Below are 21,591 nucleotides of genomic sequence, written 5' to 3' on the forward strand. Positions count from 1 at the left end.
AATTCAACAAATATTACTAGACACTTTAATAAGAACTGGGGATAAAGAGATGAAAAAGATCCAGTGAATTCTCTGTACAAGCTTCCAGATGTGTTGGTGAAGTGAACATAGTAGAATATTCAATGCAACGTGGGGTTAAGTGAATGGGCGAAGTACTTCATGTACTTAAATAGATCTGGAACATGAAAGCAAGGGAGGGCAAGTCAAGAGACATGGAATGAGACTGGCAAGTGAGAAGGGGTGGCATCATTACATAGAGTGCTTCTATATCACATTAAAGAGTTTGAATTTTTTCATAGAGATACAAAGAAAGCCAAGGTGGAAGCAAAGAGATCAATTTTGAGACAATTCCTATAGTCCAGGCAATGCACATTAATGGCCTGATTTATTCACTTGATCAACAGATATTCATTGAGGAACTCTTATGTCAATCAAGACTTAGACTCTAGGCATACAGTAATGAGCACAACCAACAGTCTCTTCCCTCCTGGCACCGACAATTTAGTATAAAATATAAATAAATAATTACATGTATGTGAAATGCTTTGAAGGAAAAAATTGCAGTATTACTAGTGTATATTATAAAGTTACCTCACCCTTTCTACAGAGGTCAGGGAAATCTTCCTATAGTTAGTGATATCTAAGATGAGACAAAAATGGTGAGTAGCATTAGCGTTAACTAGATAAAGGTGTTGGGGGGATGGGCAGGGGAGAAAAATGTAACCAAGAATCAAGAGAGGATTGCATGCTCAAGGAACCAAGAGAACTCCAGCATACTCGTTGCACTCAATATATCTTAGTGGAATGTTTGAATGAATGAATGAGATTATTCTTCTATTTATTTTGATCTGACCCAAAAATGTCTTAAATGATAAAAACAGTTTTTCAAGGTCTGAAAGTTTACCTCTGTGGGGAAAATAAAACCTTTAATATATGGGGAGAATTTTTTTCTGAAGACCTTGTGTTAAAGAGAAATTGTTTCTAAAAACATATTTCCTGTGCCACTATAGATGGCAAATGAAAAGACACATTGTTCCTCTGAGTTCCCAAAGCCTCAAGAAGAGTATGCCAACAAAAAGAGCAAACATATAAATAAAAATTATTCGCTGGAATATATTGGTTTTCCAATTGGTATGAGTAGATTCCAAAATTATACATTATAACTTTTTAATAACAGTTTTATTGTTATATAATTCATGTACCATAAAATCCACCCTTTTGAAACGTGTAATTCAGTGAATTTTTACTATATTCAGAGTTGTGCAACCATCACTGCTATCTCATTCCTCTGTCCCCACCACCCCAACCCTTGGTAACCACTAGTCTACTTTCTGTCTCAGGATTTGCTATTCCGGATATTTTATATAAATAGAATCATAACATATGGTTTTTTGAGACTGACTTCTTTCACATGGCATGTGTTAAAATAATTAATTGGGAGACTACTAGACTCAGTTGACTCCAGCCTTCTATATAACAAATGGAAACCCAACTCACAGTAGAGAGTCATATCCCAGTAAAACAAAACTTAAGCTTAACCAATCATAAACTGCCAACTAGCCTCTAACTGCAGACTTTAAGACTACTGTTCCACTTTAAACAATTAAACATTTTCTTTGTCTTGTTTCTGTAAACACCTTATAAAAGTTTTACCCTCATGTCACTTTAGTGGAGATCTAACAACTTACGATCTGGCACTGGCCAATTCATAAATTGCTATCTGCTCAAATTAAACTCTTTAAAATTTTTATGTGCCTGAGTTTATTTTTTAATATGTTTTCAAAGTCCAATCACTTTATAGCATGAATCAGTACTTCATTCCTTTTTATGACCAAAAAGAATTCCATTGTATGAATATAAAACATTTTATTTATCCATTCAACAGTTGATAGACATTTAGATTGTTTCCATTTTTTGGCAATTATAAATACTCTGTGATAACATCTATACATAAGTTTTTTTGTGGACATATGTATACATTATCTTGGTTATATACTTTGGCAAGGAATTCCTGGGTCATATGGTAACTCTAGATTTAACATTGGGTGACTTGCCAAACTGTTTTCCAAGGTGGCTGCACCATTTTACACTCCATCCAGCAATGTATGAGTGTTCAAATCTATCCACAGCCTCGCTAACACTTGTTATATTCTAGTGAATGGATTAAAAATGATAGTCACAAGTGTGGTTCTGATGGCTTTAAAAGGAGAGTGGGTAAGAAGCTCTTGCTCTCTCTCTGCTTCTGCCATTTTGCCATGTGATACCCTGCATCCCTGTAGAGTTACCAAGAACACGGCCCTCACCAGATGTGTCTCCTAGACTTTGGATTTTGCAGCCTCTGAAACTGTAACCAATAGTTTCTTTACAAATCACCCATCTCAGGTATTCTGTTATAAGCAATGAAACAGAATAACATGCTCAGTCTCTGCTCTTCGATTGACCACAGCCTATATCTTTTAATTCTGTTTTACAAAGATGGGGGTGAAAAGGTCATTGGTTATCATGTATTATGACACAAAGTGATTTCAAACACAATAAGCATTTAATTATGCAAAGAGCCTTTAAATACAAATGTGTGAGAATAATCATGGTGTTGAAGCATCACAGAGTGATAAAAATAATCCAAGTCAACCAAACTTGTTCCACTCATTGATTCATTCATTTATTCATTCATTCATCTTTCATTGCACCATTCTCTTAATTATTTTTTTTTATTATACATGTTTATGGAATACAGTTTATTGTTTCAAAACATGCATATATTGTATAATCTAATCTGAATAGTTGGCATGTCTATCACCTAAAGATATATCATTTCTTTGTAGTTATAATATTCAAGATCCTCTTTTCCAGCTATTTTGAAATATACAATACAATATTTTTAGCTATCACCACCCTGCAGCACCAGAACTTATTCTTCCTAACTATGCATTTCTAACTTTGTATCAGTCTATCAACCTTCCCCCAGCCACCTCTCCTCCCTCCGCCCCCTGCTTTGTCCTGACTAAGGCAACCACTATTCTCTCTATTTCTCCTCTTTCTTCTCTCTCTCTCTTTAAAGTATTTTTATTAATTGACCAATGATAACTGAATATATTTATGGAATACAATATGTTATTTGAGTACATTCATACTATGTGCAATGGTAAACCATCCTTGCATCCCTGGGATGAATCCCTTTCGGTCATCGTGTATAATCTTTTTGATGTGCTGTTGAATTCAGTTTGCTAATATTGTATTAAAGACGTTTGCATCTGTGTTCATTACAGATATTGGCCTGTAGTTCTTTCTTTGTTGCATCCTTGCCTGTTTTTGATATGAGGGTAATGCTGGCCTTGTAGTACTGGTTTGGAAGAATTCTATCCACTCCAACTTTCCAAAATAGTTTAAGAAGTACTTATATTAGTTCTTCTTTAAATGTTTGGTAGAATTCAGCAGTAAAGCCATCTTAAATGGTCCTGGGTTTTTCTTTGCTGAGAGACATTTTATTATTGATTCAATCTTGTTACTTGTTATTGGTCTATTTAGATTTTCTATGTCTTGGTAGATTATATATGTCCAGAAATTTATCCATTTCCTCTAGGTTTTTATATTCATTGGCATATAGTTGTTCATAATAGTGTCTGATGATCCTTTTTATTTTGATGCTATCTCTTGGCATTTTTCCATTTGCAGTTCTGATTTTAATTATTTGGGCCTTTTCTCTTTTTCTTCTTGGTTAGTCTGGCTAATAGTCTGTCAATTTTGTTCATCTTTTCAAAGACCCAACTTTTCATTTGATTAATCTTTTGTACTGTATTTTTAGTCTCAATTTCATTTGTTTCTGCTCTGATTTTTATTATTTCTTTTCTTCTACTTCTTTTAGGTTTAGTTTGTCTTTGCTTTTCTAGTTCCTTGAGGTACATTGTTAGGTTGTTTGAAATCTTTCTGTTTTTCCAATGTAGGTATTTATTGCTATAAACTTTCCTCTTAATATTGCTTTGGCTGTATCCTATTAGTTTTGACATGTTGTGTTTCTTTCTTCATTAGTTTCAAGAAACTTTTTAAAAAAAATCTTCTTCCTAATCTCTTCTTTGACCCATTGGTCATTGGAGAGCATGTTGCTTAATTTCCATGTATTTGTGTAGCTTCACAAGTTCCTCTTGTTATTGATTTCTAGTTTAATTCCATTATGGTCAGAAAAAACACTTGATATTATTTTGTATTTTTGAACTTGTTGAGATTTATTTGTGGCCTAACATATGGTCAGTACTGGAGAATTTTGCATGTGCTGATGGAAAGAATGTGTATACTGCATCTGTTGGATGAAATCCTCTGTGTATGTCTGTTAGGTCCATCTGGTCTATGGTGCCATTTAAATCAGATGTGTCCTCATTGATTTTCTGTCTCAATGATCTGTCCAATGTTGAGAGTGGGGTTTTAAAGTTCCCAGCTATTATGTTGGTGTCCATCTTTCCCTTTAGATCTGATAATATTTGCTTTATATATCTGGGTGCTCTGGTGTTGGATGCAAATAAATTTATAATGTTATATACTTCTGCTGCAATGATCCTTTTATCATTATATAGTGTCCTTCTTGGTATTTTAGTACAGATTTTGATTTAAAGTCTGTTTTCCCTAATATACATATAGCTATACCCACTTGCTTTTATTTTCCATTTGCATGGAATATCTTTTTCTATCCCTTCATTTTCAGTCTATATGTATCTTTGTAGGTAAGGTATGTTTCTTGTAGGCAGCATATGAAAGAGTTATTTTTTTTTTTTAAATCCATTCAGCCAGTCTATGACTTTCAATTGGGGCACTTAATCCATTTTCATTCAAGGTTATTATTCATGTTTGGAATCACTTTGTTGGTTGTTTTCTGATTGTTTTCTGTATCTTTTGTTCCTTTCTTCCTTCTCTTATTGTTTATCTTTGTGGTTTACTGGTTTTCTCTATTGATAAGATTTGATTCCTTTCTCTTTCTAATTTGTGCATCTGCTCTAGCACTAGTTTCATATCTTCAGGTGTTTTCATGATGGATGTTACTGTTCTTTCTCTTCTAGATGTAGGACTCCTTTAAGCATTTCTCATAATGCTAGTATGGTGGTCACAAATTCCCTTAATTTTTGCTTGTCTGAGAAAGATTTTATTTCTCCTTCATTTCTGAAGGATAGCTTTACTGGGTATAATATTATTGGCTGGCAGCTGTTTTCTTTCAGTTCTTTGAATATATCATCCCATTCTCTCCTGGCCTGTAGGGTTTCTGCAGAGAAGTATGCTGTCAGTCTAATGGGGATTTCCTTATAAGTGAATTGACAATTTTCCCTTGCTGTTTTTAGAATTCTCTCTTTGTCTTTAACTTTGTATAGTTTGAGTACAATGTATCTTGGAGATGACCTATTTGAGTTAAACCTTTTTGGGGACATATGACTTTCCTCGATTTGGATTTTCATAATTTTCCCAAGACTAGAGAAGTTTTCAGCTATTATTTCATTAAATAGATTTTTTAAAAATTTTTTTGTTGTCGGGCCAGCCCGGTGGCGCACTCGGTAGAGTGCAGCGCTTGGGAGCACGGCGGTGCTCCTGCCGAGGGTTCGGATCCCATATAGAGACCGGTCCGCTCACTGGTTGAGCGCGGTGCAGGCGTGACACCGAGGGTTGCGATCCCGTTGCGGGTCGCAGTACGGGCACTACACTGAGGGTTGCGATCCCATTACTGGTCACGAAAAAAGACAAAAAGGAAAAAAAAAATTTTTTTTGTTGTCTCCTCCATCTAGAATGCCAATGATACAAATATTTTTTCACTTAATAGTATCCAATAGCTTTTGTAAGCTTTGTTCATTCTTTTTTATTCTTTTTCCCTTTTTTTGGTCTTCCTGTATTATTTCAAAACTGCTATCTTCAAGATGATAAATTCTTTATTCTGCTTGGTCTAGTCTGTTGTTGAAATTCTCAGATGCATTTTTTATTTTACTTAATGGATCCATCGATTCCAAGATTTCTGTTTGACTTTTTAAATGATATCTATTTGTTGAATTTCTCATACAGATTGTGATTTTTTTCTAACTTTTTTTAACTGTTTCATTGTATTCTCTTGTATCTCAATGAGTTTCCTTAAAATAATTAATATGAGTTCCTTTTCAGGCAAGTCAGCAATTTCCAGTTATTTGGGATCAGTTACCAGAGCAGTATTTTAAGTATAGTCACGTTGCCTTGTTTTTTCATTTTTTTTTTCTTTGTTTCCTTGAATTGACATATGTGCACCTGGTGGAAAAGTCACCTCTTTGAGTTTTGTAGAATGGCTTGCATAGGGCAAGTCTTTCACCTGCAAATATGTCCCAGGTGTTGACTGGGTAGACAGCAGAGGTTTGTTCAGGATGGAGGCTGTAATGTAGACCCTGTGTAGTTTCTTCAGCTGTAACCCACTTTTGCTATGTCTGTAAGTGACTCAGTGACCTATGCTTAGGAGAATTGTGGTAGTAGTCGCACAGCTTTGCCAGGGGACGGATCACTGGCTTTTTTCACAAGCTGGGGGTGTGTACATGCACCCTGTGGGTCAGTCATTTGGGGAGGTAGCTCACCAAGGATTTGGTTTCTAGATTGATTCTCTAGCTAGAGGTGTGGGTGTATGGCTTGTCAAGGTCTCTGGGACTGGCTTGCCAGTGACAGGGTCATTGTGCTGCTTCTCTGACCAGGGGTGGGCCTGTGAGGGGAACATCAGCCAAGCTGTTTCTCACTCAGATATGTGTGTGTGTGATAGCTCAAAGAATCAGAGGCAGGTCCTCCAGGGGTGTGAGCTGTTTCTTTGAGCCAGGGGCATGGGTGTGCTTTGGCTCAGCTTGGTGAATGTGAGTTTGCCAGTGGCCCTTCCTCTGTGCCAATTCTTGGGGCTCAACATGAGATTGTGCCTCCCTCAGCAGTTTGGAAGCTGCTTTTCCAAGCACAGATCTGCTGAGCTACTTCTCAGGAAGTGGGCAGGGCCACTAGGTAGACCTGCCATGAAGGGGTCTGTCCAGAATCTTCTGGGTGGTGGGCAGGGCTGCAAGCAGGCCTGCAGTGAGGGGGCTCATCCAGTTGCTTCTGAGCAGTGGCAGGGATATTAGGTAAGCTTACCATATAGTGGCTCATCCAGGTGCTTTTGGGTGGTGGGCAGGGCTGCTAGGCAGGCCTGCAGTGAGGGGGCCCATCTAGCCACTTCTGGGACCATTAGCAAGGCTATTAGGTAGGACTCTTCAGTGTGGTAACAAATGTCCATTTCTCCAGGACGGTGTGTATGGACTTCATTTCCACCAACCCAAGAATATATTCATTATGGTAGAGAACTCTGAGCTGATTTTCAGGGGTAGAGGCTCAAGTGCATATAACTCAGTCAGCTGGTGGGGCTGGGGGATAGAGGAAGGAGTGGGGAGTGGTCCACCTGAGGAGGGTCTGCCTGCTTGATCTCTGGCCAGGGAGGTGGAGATGTTTTAGTTTAGGAGGACTAGGGTCGGCATCTCAGACAAAACTGCAGAACTAGAGACACAGCTGCAGTGAGCCCAGACTTCAAGTGGCCTGGACTGGGGCATTGTAGCCTTTCCTATGAATGTGCTCTGTCCTATGACAGAGCCTTAAGCAACCCAGGGCAGGACACATTCCTGGCAAGGGCTCTGGTTTCAAGATGGCACCATCCTGCATCAGCTTGTTTCACTGGAGGGTGGGGGGTAGGGAGAGCAGAGTTTGTGCTAGTGTCCTACAGTGATGTGGTTGGTGTATCCTTGACCACTTTCCACACTTGGCTCTGGGTTTGTCCTGCCAAAGGATCTGTCGGGCTTTGTGTTGATGGAGGTTGGTATTAAGTCTTCTGCCTACCTTTTTGGTGTATGGAAAAATTCCTCCTGCACTGATCCCTGTGTCAGAGACATAGCAACTGAGGCCGTGCGCCTCTCTTTCCTATCTATGCTGCCATTCTGAGCTTTTGTGCTCCAAAGAAATCCCACCAGTGTCCTACTGCACTCCTATGCTCTTCCACAGATGCTTCCATCAATATTAAGCTGTCTGTTAGTAGCTCTGGTCCTTTTCTGTGGGAGGACCATGTCCTGGGCACCTCTAGTCTGCGATCTTGCCCACTTCTCAAGAATGACAAACTTTCAAATACAAATATGCTATTCCAATTGTACTTCAACAACAGTGAGAAACTTACAGAAAATTTGCTAAAATAGTACAAAGACTTATATATCTTCACCAGATTTTAGCCATGGTATATAAGTTCTCTCTATTTTTTCTTGCTAACCTAGAAGATGAGCCTAGAACTATAATGATCTACCTTGCTACCAAATAGGGACAGCCTGACTCAGAAACAAACCAACATAGACAAAAACTTCATTGCGAGGTATAGAAGAATCCTGATAACATTTATGGGAAACTAGATACAGTCAGATCTTCAGTTATCTGTACCTTTCAAATTTTTAGTTATGTGATTTAATAATGATTTAATAATTATTCCCCTTTTTTGGTGGGGGATAAATGAATTTGAGTTGCTAAAATTTCACAACAAAAAGTACCATTCAGTACAAACAACTACATTTTCTCGTGATTTATTCTTTTCTCAATGTGTTAGGTCAAAGTGTAACGTTCAAAAAATAAAAATAAAAAATATGACTCTAAAACAAATAGATAATGAGCAGTTGTTAAAGATTTGCTTAATTCCTTAGTGAGGGGACAACAGCACAATAAAGATGCTTGAAAGGTGAATACCAGAGATTACTGTCATAATTTGTGAAAGAAGGAACATTGGAATGTTATTCTAATTTTACATTTGCAAGATGATTAACATTTTTTAGATAAATAAAACAATAACTTTGGGGTTTATTTTCTCAATCAGGCAAATATCAATTATAACTCTATAAGACAAATGTCATTTGCTACTTATCAATCTTTTGCAAAATAACATTTAACTTTATAGATCATAGTATGGCCCTTATAGTAAGCAAGATAAAAATACATATACCTAGAGATGCCTTACTAAATCATTAAAATAGTATGCAGTAATGTTTTTCCTTCTTTTTAGGTTTGGATAACTTTTTTTAACAGTTATTACTTGATTGAGGTAAGTTATCATTACATATCATTTGGAAATATGGGCATAGATTCTATTTACAGTCCTTTTCTGTCCAATTGGAGGATAAAGATATCCTATCCAACATCTACTGTTGATCTGATAGAACGAGGTGGGATCTTCTTCAAATCAGACTGCCTGTACAGACAAATGCACCTCAAAGGTCACTGAAGAGTTTAATACACATCCTAACACTTGACCCTATCATACTCTACTATGCACTTTTCCTGGCTTTATATTACTACTACTATTTACATTTCCTTTGGGTAATTTTGCAACAAACAGATGCTCATTTGTTTATTCTAGTATCGAAGTAAACATGGAGAATGCTTGAAAATAGAATAAGGAGAGATCAGGTCCAAGTATTAAAAAGTAAGAGGTACTACCTGCCTCACAAGAGAGTTGCTGAAGACTCAGATGTCACACACCAGCCCTTCTGCTCCACACAGCCCCTGTGTGAGCAGTCAGTAGAGAAAAATGGAGTGGAGCTGAAGATACCATTGACTGCACATTCTGAAATGTGAAGACTTTGAAATGTTTTAATATTTCTTCTTTAGTTGGTAAAGATGAAAATATAGAGGTGAGTAGAAACCTTACCCAGGGCCCATCCTAACACCTCTCACATCCTTCCCCAGGCACAGTCAAGGCCAGCCAGACACAAACCAAGAAGAGTGGTGAGAGTCAGATTGTTCTCTGATCATCCTAGGATAGGTTGTCTCTCCAAGGGTGCAGAACACAAAGTTTATTAAAGAGAAAGAGTATCAATGGTCAGTGTCGAGGACCTTCAAACCTTCACTGTGGAGCTTTCTAACAAGTGTCTGAGAATGATTACAGGTGTGAAAAGAGATTTACCTTCTTATTTATTGGGATAGACAGGAAGAGGATAGAGTAGCCAGAATCACTGGGCGTCCACTCTGGCCAACAGAGTCTAGTCCATTCCCCCAGGATCATGTAATGTGATCATAGACTTTGTGGGTCAAAATATGGGAAAAATTGCAAGGCATTGTTTTTCTTGTCATCTCTTCATCTCTAGTGAAGTTTTCTCTGATTTCCAAGTACTGGAAAGTTCCAGGCAAAATGCTCACAATGGGGTTCTGTGCTTTCTTAAGGCCACAAAAATCTGTCAACCTGTGGTGACTCAGAATTGCATTTGGGAGCAGTGGAAGGTCTTTTGATGGTTGTGATGCTATGTGTAACGTTAATCCTGGTGGCTCCATGCCTAGCGGAGGCAGCACTGCCAGAAGAGTTTAGCAGAGGCCCAGATCCCCTATGAATGCTGTGAGGGAATGGTGGCTTTTATACTCTTATAAATACTGAAAGTGAAGGTATGGAAAAAGATATTCCATGCAAATAGAAACCAGAGAGCAGGGGTAACTATACATACACTGGACAAAATAGACTTTAAGTCAAAAACCGTAAAAAGAGAAAAAGAAGGTCACTATATAATGATAAAGGTGTCAGTTCATCAAGAGGATATAACAACTGCAAATATATATGTACCCAACATTGGAGCACCTAAATATATGAAGCAAATATTAATAAATCTAAAAGGAGAAATAGACAGCAATACAATAATAGTAGGAGACTCAGACAACATAATGAAATGAGAAAAAAAAAACACAATATGAAGGAGGAAATTTACAAAGAAATTAATACCTTAAAAAAGAATGTAACAGAATTCATGGAACTGAAAGATTCACTCAACAAAATAAGCCAATAGCTTAAGCAGCAGGCTAGACCAAGCAGAAGACAGAATTTCTGGTCTTGAAGATAGTCTTTTAGAAATGACCTTGGTGGACAAAGGAAAAAAAAATAATTTTTAAAAATGAAGAAAATCTAAGAGTTAGCAGACATCTTTAAGCACATATGCAATTCTAATCATGGTTGTTCCAGAAGGGAAGGAGAAAAGAAAAAGCATAGAAATGTTATTCAATGAAATAATAACAGAAAACTTCCCAGGTATAGGAAGAGACATGGACCATCAGATTTGGAGGCTCAAAGATCCTCAAACATATCAATCCCAAAATATCCTCCCCATGACCCATTATAGTCAAACTGGCAAAGCTCAATGACAAAGAGAGAATCCCAAAAGAAGCGAGAGAGAAGTGTCAAGTCAACTGAAAGGGAGCCCCTACCAGACTAATAGCAGTCTTAGTAGAAACTCAACAGGCCGGAAGAAAAGGGGTATATGCAAAATACTAAAAGAAAAAAAAAAAAAGCCAGCCAAGAATACTATACCCAGCAAGGCTATGCTTCAGAAATGAGGGGAAAATAGTGCATTTTCCAGACAACAAAAACTGTGGTTCCCTACCACATGACCAGCCCTACAAGAAATTCTCAAGGAAGTCCTGAATCTGGAATCTGAAAAATGATAATCACTACCACACATACACAAGAAAGAACAAAACCCATTGGCAGGACAGAAATGCAAGTGAGCAAGAGAAAGAAACTAAATCTTTCCACCACAAAAAAACAATAATGACAATGTAATAATGCCCCTGCTTTATTTCCAATTTGAGTAATTTAAGTCTTTTCTGTTTTTTCCCAGGTCAGCCTAGATAAGGTTTTCAAATTTTGTTGATCTTTTTAAAGAATCAACTTTTGATTTTATTTATTTTCTGTACTGTTCTTTTATTCCCTATTTCATATATTTCTGTTGTAATATTTGTTATTTTCTACTTATATTTTCTTGAGTTTAGTTTGCTCTTCTTTTCCTATTTTCTTAAGGTAGAAGTTTACTGATTTGAGATTTTTTTAATTTTTAATATAAATGTTGACAAGTATAAATTTTCCTGTAAGCACTGTATGAGCCCTGTATCCTACAAATTTTTTATGTTACACTTTGATTTTTATCTCAAAGTACTCTTAAATATCCCTCTGATTTTTCTTCTTACCCGTTGTTTACTCAGGAGTGTGTTGTTTAATTCTCACACATTTGTGAATTTCATAAATTTCCTTCTGTTATCATGGTGAGAGAACATATTTTCTATGATCTTAGTCTTTTTAAATGGCTTAAGACTTGCCTGTTGCCAAAAATAAAAAAATAAATTAAAGCTACATAGAAAAATCAGTAGCATTTCTATACATTGAAAATGAACTATCCAAAAAAGAAACCAAGAAAACAATCCCATTTATAATGGCTACAAAAAAAAATACTTAGGAATAAATTTAACCAAGAAGGTGAATTATCTACATACTGAAAGCTATATAATAGTGCTGAAAGAAATTGAATACGACAGAAATAAGTGAAAAAATATCTCATGTTCTCTTGCTATTTCCACCACATCTGCAGTTATTTCCTCCATGGAAGTCTAGAAACCCTTAAGTCATCCATGAGAGTTGGAATCAACTTCTTCCAAACTCTTGTTAATGTTCTTAATGGCATCTAGAATGATGCATCTTTTCCAGAAGGTTTTCAATTTACTTTGCCCAGATCCATCAGAGGAATCCTATTTACAGCAGCTATAGCTTTACAAAATGTATTTCTTAAATAATAAGACTTAACAGTCAAAATGACTCCTTGATCAATGGCCTGTGGAATAGATGTGTGTTAGCAGGTATGAAACAACATTAATCCCCTTGTACATCACCATTAGAGCTCTTGGTGACAAGGTATATTGTCAATGAGCAGTAATATTTTGAAGAGCTTTTCTTTTTTCTTCTGAGCAGTAGATCTTTAATGGTGGGCTTGAAATACTCAGTAAACAATTCTGTAAACAGATGTGCTGTCATCTAGGCTTTGTTTTTCCATTTATAGAGCACAGGCAGAGCAGATTTAGAACTATCCTTAAAGGCCTTACGTTGTTTTTTTTTTTTTTTTTTTTTTTTGAAATGGTAAATGAGCACTGGCTTCAGCTTAAAGTCACCACCTGCACTAGCCCCTAACGAGAAAGTCAGCCTGACTTTTGAAGCTTTGAAGACAGACATTGACTTCTCCTCTTGATCTATGAAAGTCCTGTATGGTATTTTCTTCCAATAGAAGGCTGTCTCGTCTACACTAACAGTCTGTTTTTTGGTATAGCCTCCTTCATTGATGATCATAGCTAGGTCCTCTGGACAACTGGCTGCAGCTTCCACATCAGCACTTGCTGCTTCACTTTACACTCTTCTGTTATGGGGATGACCTTTTTCCGTAAACCTCATAAACCAACCTCTGCTAGTTTCAAACTTTTCTTATGCAGCTTCCTCACCTTTCTCAGCCTTCACAGAATTAAGAAAGTTAGGACCTTGCTCTAGATTAGGCTTTGGCTTAAGGGAATGTGGCTGGTTTGCTCTTCAATCCAGACCAATAAAACTTTCTCCATACAGCAATAAGGCTGTTTCACTTTCTTATCATTCATGTGTTCGCTAGAGTAACAATTTAAATTTCCTTCAAGAATTTTTTATTTTCTATTCACAACTGGCTAACTGGCAAAAGACGTGTAGCTATTGGCCTATCTCGGCTTTTGACATGCCTCTCTCACCAAGCTTAATCACTTCTAGATTTTTTGACTTAAAGTGAGATACATGCAACTCTCCCATTCACTTGAACACTTACAGGCCACTGTACATTTACTAACTGGCCTAATTTCAATATTATGTCTGAGAGATTAGAGATGCCTGAGGAGAGGCAGAGAGATAGGGGAACAGCTGATTGGTAGATCAGTCAGAACACACACAACATTTCACTGTCTTATATGGGCACAGTTTGCAGTGCCCCAAAACTATTACAATAGTAACACCAAAGATCCCTTATCATGGATCACCATAACAGATACAACGATAATGAAAATGTTTAAAATATTTCAAGAATTATCAAAATGTGACAAAGAGACAGAAAGTGACACAGAGATATGAAGTGAACACATTCTGTTGGGAAAATGGCACCAATAGACTTGCTTGTTGCAGGGTTGCCACAAACCTTCAATTTATAAAAACACAATATATGTGAAGTGCAATAAAGCTCAGTGCAATAAAATAAGGTATGCCTGTATACTACAAAGTTATAGTAATCAAAACAGTATGATACTAACATTAAAACAGACACATAGAAAAACGGAACTGAATAGAGAGCTCAGAAATAAATCCATGCATTTACAGTAAATTGATGTTTGACAATGCTGCCAAGAAGACACCATGAGGAAAGGGCAGTCTTTAATAAATTGTGCTGGGAAAACTATATCCACATCAGCAGAATGAAATTAGACCCTTATCACACGCCACATACAAAAATCAACTGAAAATGGATTAAAGACTTAAACATAAGACCTGAAACTGTAAAACCACTACAAGAAAACAAAGGGAAAGGTTTTGACAAAGTTTTAGTCTTGGCAAAGATTTTTTTGGATGTGACCCCAAAAGTGCAGGCAACAAAACCAAAAACAGACAAATGCTTCTGCACAGCCAAGAAAACAATCAACAGAGTAAAGAAACAACCTATGGAAACGGGAGAAAATATTTGCAAACCATACATCTGATAAGGGGTTAATATCCACAATATATAAGGAACTCAAACAATGCAATTGCAAGAAAACAACTTGATTAAAAATGGGCAGAGAACCCAAATAGACATGTCTCAAAAGAATGCATACATATGACCAACAGGTATATTTTTAAAAACATTTTTGACATCACTAATCATCAAGGAAATGCAAATTAAACCCCAATGACGTATTACCTCATACCTGTTAGAATGGCTATTATTAAAAACACAAAATATAACAAGTTCTGGCAAAGATGTGGAGAAAAGGGATCCTTTGTACACTTGGTAGGAATGTAAATTAGTACAGACATTATAGAAAACAATATGGAGTTTCTTAAAAAGTTAAAATAGGGGCCGGCCCGGTGGCGCACTGGAGAGTGCGCCGCTTGAGAGCGCGGCGGTGCTCCCACCGAGGGTTCGGGTCCCATGTGGAGACCGGTCCCCGCTCACTGGCTGAGTGTTGTGCGGGCGCGACACCGAGGGTTGCGATCCCATTACCGGTCAGGAAAAAAGACAAAAGACAAAAAAAAAAAAAAAAAGTTAAAATAGAATTATCATATGATCCAATTATTCCCCTTCTGGGTATATATCCAAAGGAAACGAAATTAGTACGTAGAAGAGATATCTTCACTCCCATGTTTATTGTAGCACTATTTACAATAGCCAAAATATGGAGTCAACCTAACTGTCCATCAGTGGGTGAATGAATAAAGAATATGTGGTATATATGAGGGTACTTTAAAAAGTTGTGGAAAAATAGAATTGAAAGATAGTATGAATCTTTTGAAGTACCCTCATATATACAATAGAATACTGTAATTCAGCCCTAAAAAAGAAGGAATTCCTATTATTTGCAATGTCATGAATAAGCCTAGAGGACATTATGCTAAGTGAAATAAGCCAGGCACAGAAGACAAGAGTCGTGTAATCTCGCTTATATGTGGAATTTAAAAAATTCAAATTCATAAGAACAGAGAATAGAATGGTGGTTGCCAGGGGCTGGGGTCAGGGGGAGGGTGAAATAGCGTGAAGATGCTGGTCAAAGGAGAAAGAGTGTGAAGATGCTGTTCCATTAGACAGGAGAAATAAGCTCTGGAGATCTATTGTACAGCATTGTGACTATAGTGGACAATAATGTACTGGACACTTCAAAATTGCTAAAAGAGTAGATTTTAAATGTTCTCGACACAAAAAAATAAGTATTTGAAGTGACTGATATGTTAATTAGCTTGATTTAATCATTCCATAGTACATACATACATCAAAACATTCCATTGTACCCCATAAATACATATAATTTTTGTATATATTTAATTTAAAGTAATTAATTAAAAAATAAAATATATTAAACTGTAAAAACCACAGACAATTTAATGCAGTATCCAATTCAGAGAGAATTTACACCACAAAGGTAGCAGAAAATATTTCCAAAGCAGCTGAAAACATCAGTGGTGCATGTAAAGAGCAACACACTCATAAAATTCAAGCAAAAATTACTTCAGAAAAATTCAAAAGAATGACTGGATATTATTAAAAATTTCTTCCCAGATTAAAAGTTCATAACATTAAGATAAGAGCTCTGTTATCTTACAGAAACTTCAGTAAATTAGCAAAAGCAAATGCATACTTGACACAGAAATTGATTGAGGAAGAAAGTAAGAGAAAAGTTCTTTTTACCTTTTTCATTCAGAGTAAAATGGGGGTGGATAGCCTGGAAAGAAGAGAATGTCAAGAAAGGAGGCTGAATAATAGCCTTAAAATTTTTGAAGGCTAAGACAGCCAAGACTTAGTCCCTCCCTTCAGAACATTACATTCTGGTGCTCCACGAACGGCAGTTTAGGATGCAGATATTCGCTCACTGTAAGGGTGAACTTTCCAACAACCTTAGTTGTCCACAAACGTGATGGAACATTGTTCACAGGGACTTTTGTCACAATTCTGCAATATAGAACTTCAGACCTTCACAAGCCATTTAATAATATTTCCTCCCTTAGGAAATTAGGCATGAATAAAGAATTACGATTATCAGTACTTATTCTCAAGTAATTCATGCCACAATCCTTCTCAGAATGATAAAAATGCAACATTTTCAAAGTCCTATGAAATATTTATCCAAAAACTATTCAAGCTTTTTATTTAATATGTACCTAAATAATTACGGACCTACCTCATACAAGGTAAGAGGGTCTTAATTGGTCCTGACCACTGCCAATCATTTCAACCTCAAGAGAGGTTATCAAAGGGCCAAACTGGATCCACCCTCCACCTCCACCACCCCACCCCCATGATCCACATTTTCAGAGGGTAAATCTATAAAGAGCAAAGGATTCAGATCTAATCAGGCATGTAAAGAAAATTCCTACCAGCAGAGGCTAAAAATACTATAGAACTACCTCAACGTACTGTAAGATTCATTTAAATAGAAAATCAATGGGCAATACGATTATCCTTTGAGTTGTCTCCAGTTAGAAAACACTGCATTCCATATCTGAAAAGAACAAAATGGGACTATCATTGAAAGGAGAAACCATTAATTGCCGCTACATTTTTAATGCAGCCACTTCTGGAGTGACAATTCCCTATCACTCTTTAGTGCCCAGAAGCTAGTGGATAAAAACCTTTCGAAGCGATCTCTTCTTTTGAAGTGAGTTGGACTGGATGACCTTCCCATGGTCTAATGAATCTTCCTTTTCTTCCATATTAATGTATAGTGTTTCTATTTGGGGGTAGCCCACTTAATTGAATTCTTTCTGAGCTGCCTTTTACCATAGAAGTTTATATTTCCCCCTTTCAGTTATTCTAGAACTTAGTTCTTATGTTTTTCCCTGTTCTTTTGTCAAGTTCTAGTCCTATTTCTCAGAAGAGCCAGCTCAGTTGAGCAATGTACTAATCATGAGCTCAACATCAACCTAATACATAAGTTAAACAAAAATGAGGCAAAGGTAAAAATATCTTCCAACGCATTATGAATGTATTTTCAGTGAAGTTTTGTCCAACCACGCATAGACTTTATCCATGAGATAGCTGAAGTATAACCTTTTGTCACCACTGCCTACCTGTGACAGACAAGCACAAATATGTACATGAATCAAAACTCTTTTTTAAAAAAGTCTGTTTCAGAAATAATGCCTTCTCAGCTTTTTATGTATTGTGGAACCTGGAGCAACCCCAGAGATTCTGCTTATTTTATTCATTACAATATCGTATCTGTCTCATGTTTATACATTCTGATCTGTGTCATGGTCACAAGAACATACTCTATGTATCTTACATTAGTTTCAAAATAATTACAGCCATATTTAAACTTCTCTTCTCTAAAATGCTATGAACCAACTCTGGTATCACAATATTTCACCTAAGAATTGAGGATATCCTTACTTTAAACAAGTTGCTCTTACCCTCGGGCCTGTGGCATCACAGGAGCTGAAATGTCTCTGAAATTATAAGCAATATTCTGCACGTGCCTGTGTGTCAGCATGTATCATTTTTCTAGAGAGAAGGGCGTATTAGCCTTTATGCTTGTGAAAGTGTCACGGTCCCCAAAACTGTACGCACTCTGCCACCTCTTCTTCATCACCCCAAAGCCTCCACACTGCACTACACTAACAGCCACTAAGGAGACTTCATGGCTTTTGTGAAGTTCATGGTTTATATTTAAAACGGGTTATATTTAAGATAACTAAATTTAAAATATCTAACATTATAATGGCATTGTAGTTTAATTGGGTTAATTTGGATATTGAGATTTTGAATATTCTGCCCCAACTTTACTTATTCTTTAGTCCCTATTTATGCAAAATTCCATAAATATTGATACTTTAGAAAATGTGTACCTCATTATAAAAGAAAAAGGACAAAATTAGTGCTTTGCCCTAAATAATCCATGCCACTATTTTAATTTTTCTTTATAATTTTTATATATAGTTGAAACACCTAAAAAAATAATAAATTTACTTTGCTTGCTTTCTACAGATTCAGATAAACGTTGTTATGTATAGGGCAGTGATGAGATTTTGGTTTTCTTAACAGCTCATTAAAGTCCCTGAGTGCATACTATTCACCTTAAATTCAATTTTTATACGTTTCATGAATTAAATTATATTGCAATTCTGAATTAATTTGGATGCAACCAGATGTATCTCTACTTATATACTAATATCGTACAGATAAAAGAGGTGAAAAACAGATTACAGTATCTGTAAGAAAAAAATAAAATGGGAATTCTCTTGTTGGAAATTATGCTTCTGATTCCATTACATACGAAAAACAAACAAACAAACAAACAAAACCTTTTGGTTTCTAAAACTGTGTAGAATCAATGTTCCGCTGAGTTTCTTGGTAACATTTATTCCACTCAGAACTTGTTGAAACACTGGGATTAATCCAGACCGTATGTTCTGTGCTTTTGATGTGTCAAATTATAACAATAAATAATACACTAAATGCAATTAATAGCAAATAGAATTTCAAAAAATATTGGACTTTTATTTACAGAATGATTTATTTACATGAGAGTGATTTGCTTACCTACATCTGTTAATATTAAAACACGAGACTTGCATATTTACTGAAAACACCAGTGTTTTTCTCATTTAAGGAAAAGCTTTACATTTATTTGTTTATATTAACGGATCATTTGAAATTTTTTTGAGCCCTAAACCACTAATATATTTTTGAGTTCTACAACCCAAAGAAAGGGGTGTTTACTTTGGGAGCATTTAAAACACCAGACAAAACAATGAATTACTCATAAATAATATAATGTGATAATAATTAGTAGGATTTAAACACTTACAATATACAAGAATTTAATCTAAGTGTTAAAACTGATTTTCTTCTCACAAGAACTCTATTGCGTAGGTATTGCTGTTTCCCCATTTAACCAAAGAGAAAACTGAAGCAAGGAGAGAGAAAATAGTCAAAAGCACAAACTCACATCGAGCAGGTGGTAGAGACAGATCTGAAATCCAGTCTGACACTAGAGACTGATTTTAATCCCTACTGTCTGTGGCCTCTCTGTTTCTGCTTTATTACATTGAGTTTTGTCTTACTTAATCCACAGAATAATTATAAAATTAAAAATACTCTTGTAAATTAGCTTTTGTTTCTTTAAAGATTTACAAATATAAGATACTAATGATTTTTCTCAGGAAACTGAGAACGTTTTTTTTCCTTTCCGTTGAAATTCATCCAATAGAAGTATTATACATCAGGTACCTCTATGGATTTTTTTAAAGCGAAAATATGTATTAGTGAGGACTAGACTTGGAAGTACTAGATCGCAGAGATTGCTTTGGGAATGTAAGAAAGTTATTATTTGCAGGCTCTCTAGAAATTTATTTTGCATTTGTTAAATTTATAAACGTGTGAACTGGTTATAAAGCTTGATAAAAAGCTTATAATCACTTCGATATTGGCAAAAAATAAATATTAATGAGTCAATTTTCAAAAAATTTAGTCAGTTTCTTCTTACTCCATTCCCATAAGTAAAAGAGAGAATCCTGTTGTTTTATTTAGAAAAGAATCTACAATTTATTAGTAATATTTAATGTTTCTCTAGATAGCTATAGTCATAGGACTATTATATATAATCAGACTATTTGCTTAAAAAAGATTACTCTTTGATAACATATCAAGGAGTTTCACAGGATAAAAGTTTAAGCAAAATTCTGATTTATAAAACACAAACCTTATTCTAATACTTTGAGATATATAGTAACCTGCTTCACCAAGGTCAGCTCAGGGCCTGCCCTAGGAGAGGGAAAGAAAAGAGTAAGGTCACTGGCTCCCAAGTGCCTACCAATGTCAGAGTCTTACCCACATCAACCCACATGAATTATCATTTCTTCCTTTTCACACAGGACAAAACAGGCTCAAAGGGTTTTAATAGTTTGCCCAGGCCACATGGCTAATGAGGAACAAACTCAGAACAGGTAAACATGCCTGTCTACTACTAATGTGTTTATATTAATCTTTGAAATAGGAAAAGTAGTTCATTTTCTACATGATAGATTTTAAGAATACAAAAAGGCCCTCTAGATCTCAAAAATACATAACAAAAAGGATCTTGAAAATCTATTCACCTACATATATTAAAATACTCTGGTCCTAGGATGTTAAATGTCATGCCCCAAATGTAATTAACTCTGGACTCAGTCTCAGTTTTCTTGTACCTATTTTTCCTTTTGCATATCATAATACAGACATTTGGTTTCCTAGATCTAAATGTTTATTCCTCATACCTATGAAATTCTTAAAACCTCAGCAGTCATTTGTGCCTCATTTGAGTTGGTTTATTATATCCCTTGCAGAGGTTCTGGTCCATGTCTGATTTTAATAAAGGGATGAGAAGGGACAAAAAGACCAGAGACATTACATCAAGTTGGGAAACTTGTTCACTACACAGGGACACCCACCTGAGTGGAGCAGAGAGTTGGAGTCAAAATCCAGCTCTACCCAATACATGGTCTGGCATCTACCTACAGAGGCACCATTTCTAATTTGCATAAAGGCACCATAGAGGCTCACACAGCCCTGAAAACATCCAGAGTGTTAGGAAGAGAAGTGGAGGAAGTGGTTGGACATAAAGCTTTTCAGATCCAATTTCTATCAGGAATTAATTAAAATAATTGGCATGTAGATCTTTAGGTGAGAGTGTTTACTAATTCAGTAAATTAATACTAGGGTAAGGAGGTGTATTTTATTGGCACTGGAGAGTATAATTTTATTTCAGGGGAAAAGATTCAGGAGAACCATCAGCAGCTTGTCTTACTTCACTGTATGGGATATGAGAACTATCTCTAAGGGAGCCTGTGAATATTTAAGAAAATGGCTCTGTAGAAGGTGGGAGAAATAGAAAACTCTCACATACTTTGATTTGATGATTTTGTTTCAAAAATGTCTTAGTCTACCAGGAATAAAGCACCATGACAGTGTACATACCACATTTTAAAAAACACCATACTGTGGAGTATACTATAAAGCAAATATATTTCACAGGGCCTACTTTCTTGTACTTTCATGTTTAGCCTAACTTCTTAAAAGTACATAT

General features: G+C 36.1%; 1 protein-coding gene across 1 annotated transcript in view; it reads right to left on the reverse strand.

Annotated features, from left to right (window-relative positions):
• GPC5 (glypican 5) overlaps nt 1-21,591 on the reverse strand; it is a gene marked incomplete at its 3' end in the record, with an annotated part of 474,236 nt that overhangs the window by 179,946 nt on the left and 272,699 nt on the right. The gene's annotated exons all lie outside the window — the stretch shown is intronic.

This window comes from Galeopterus variegatus, unplaced genomic scaffold (assembly GCF_000696425.1).
Source record: "Galeopterus variegatus unplaced genomic scaffold, G_variegatus-3.0.2 Scaffold181, whole genome shotgun sequence".
Taxonomy (NCBI): domain Eukaryota; kingdom Metazoa; phylum Chordata; class Mammalia; order Dermoptera; family Cynocephalidae; genus Galeopterus; species Galeopterus variegatus.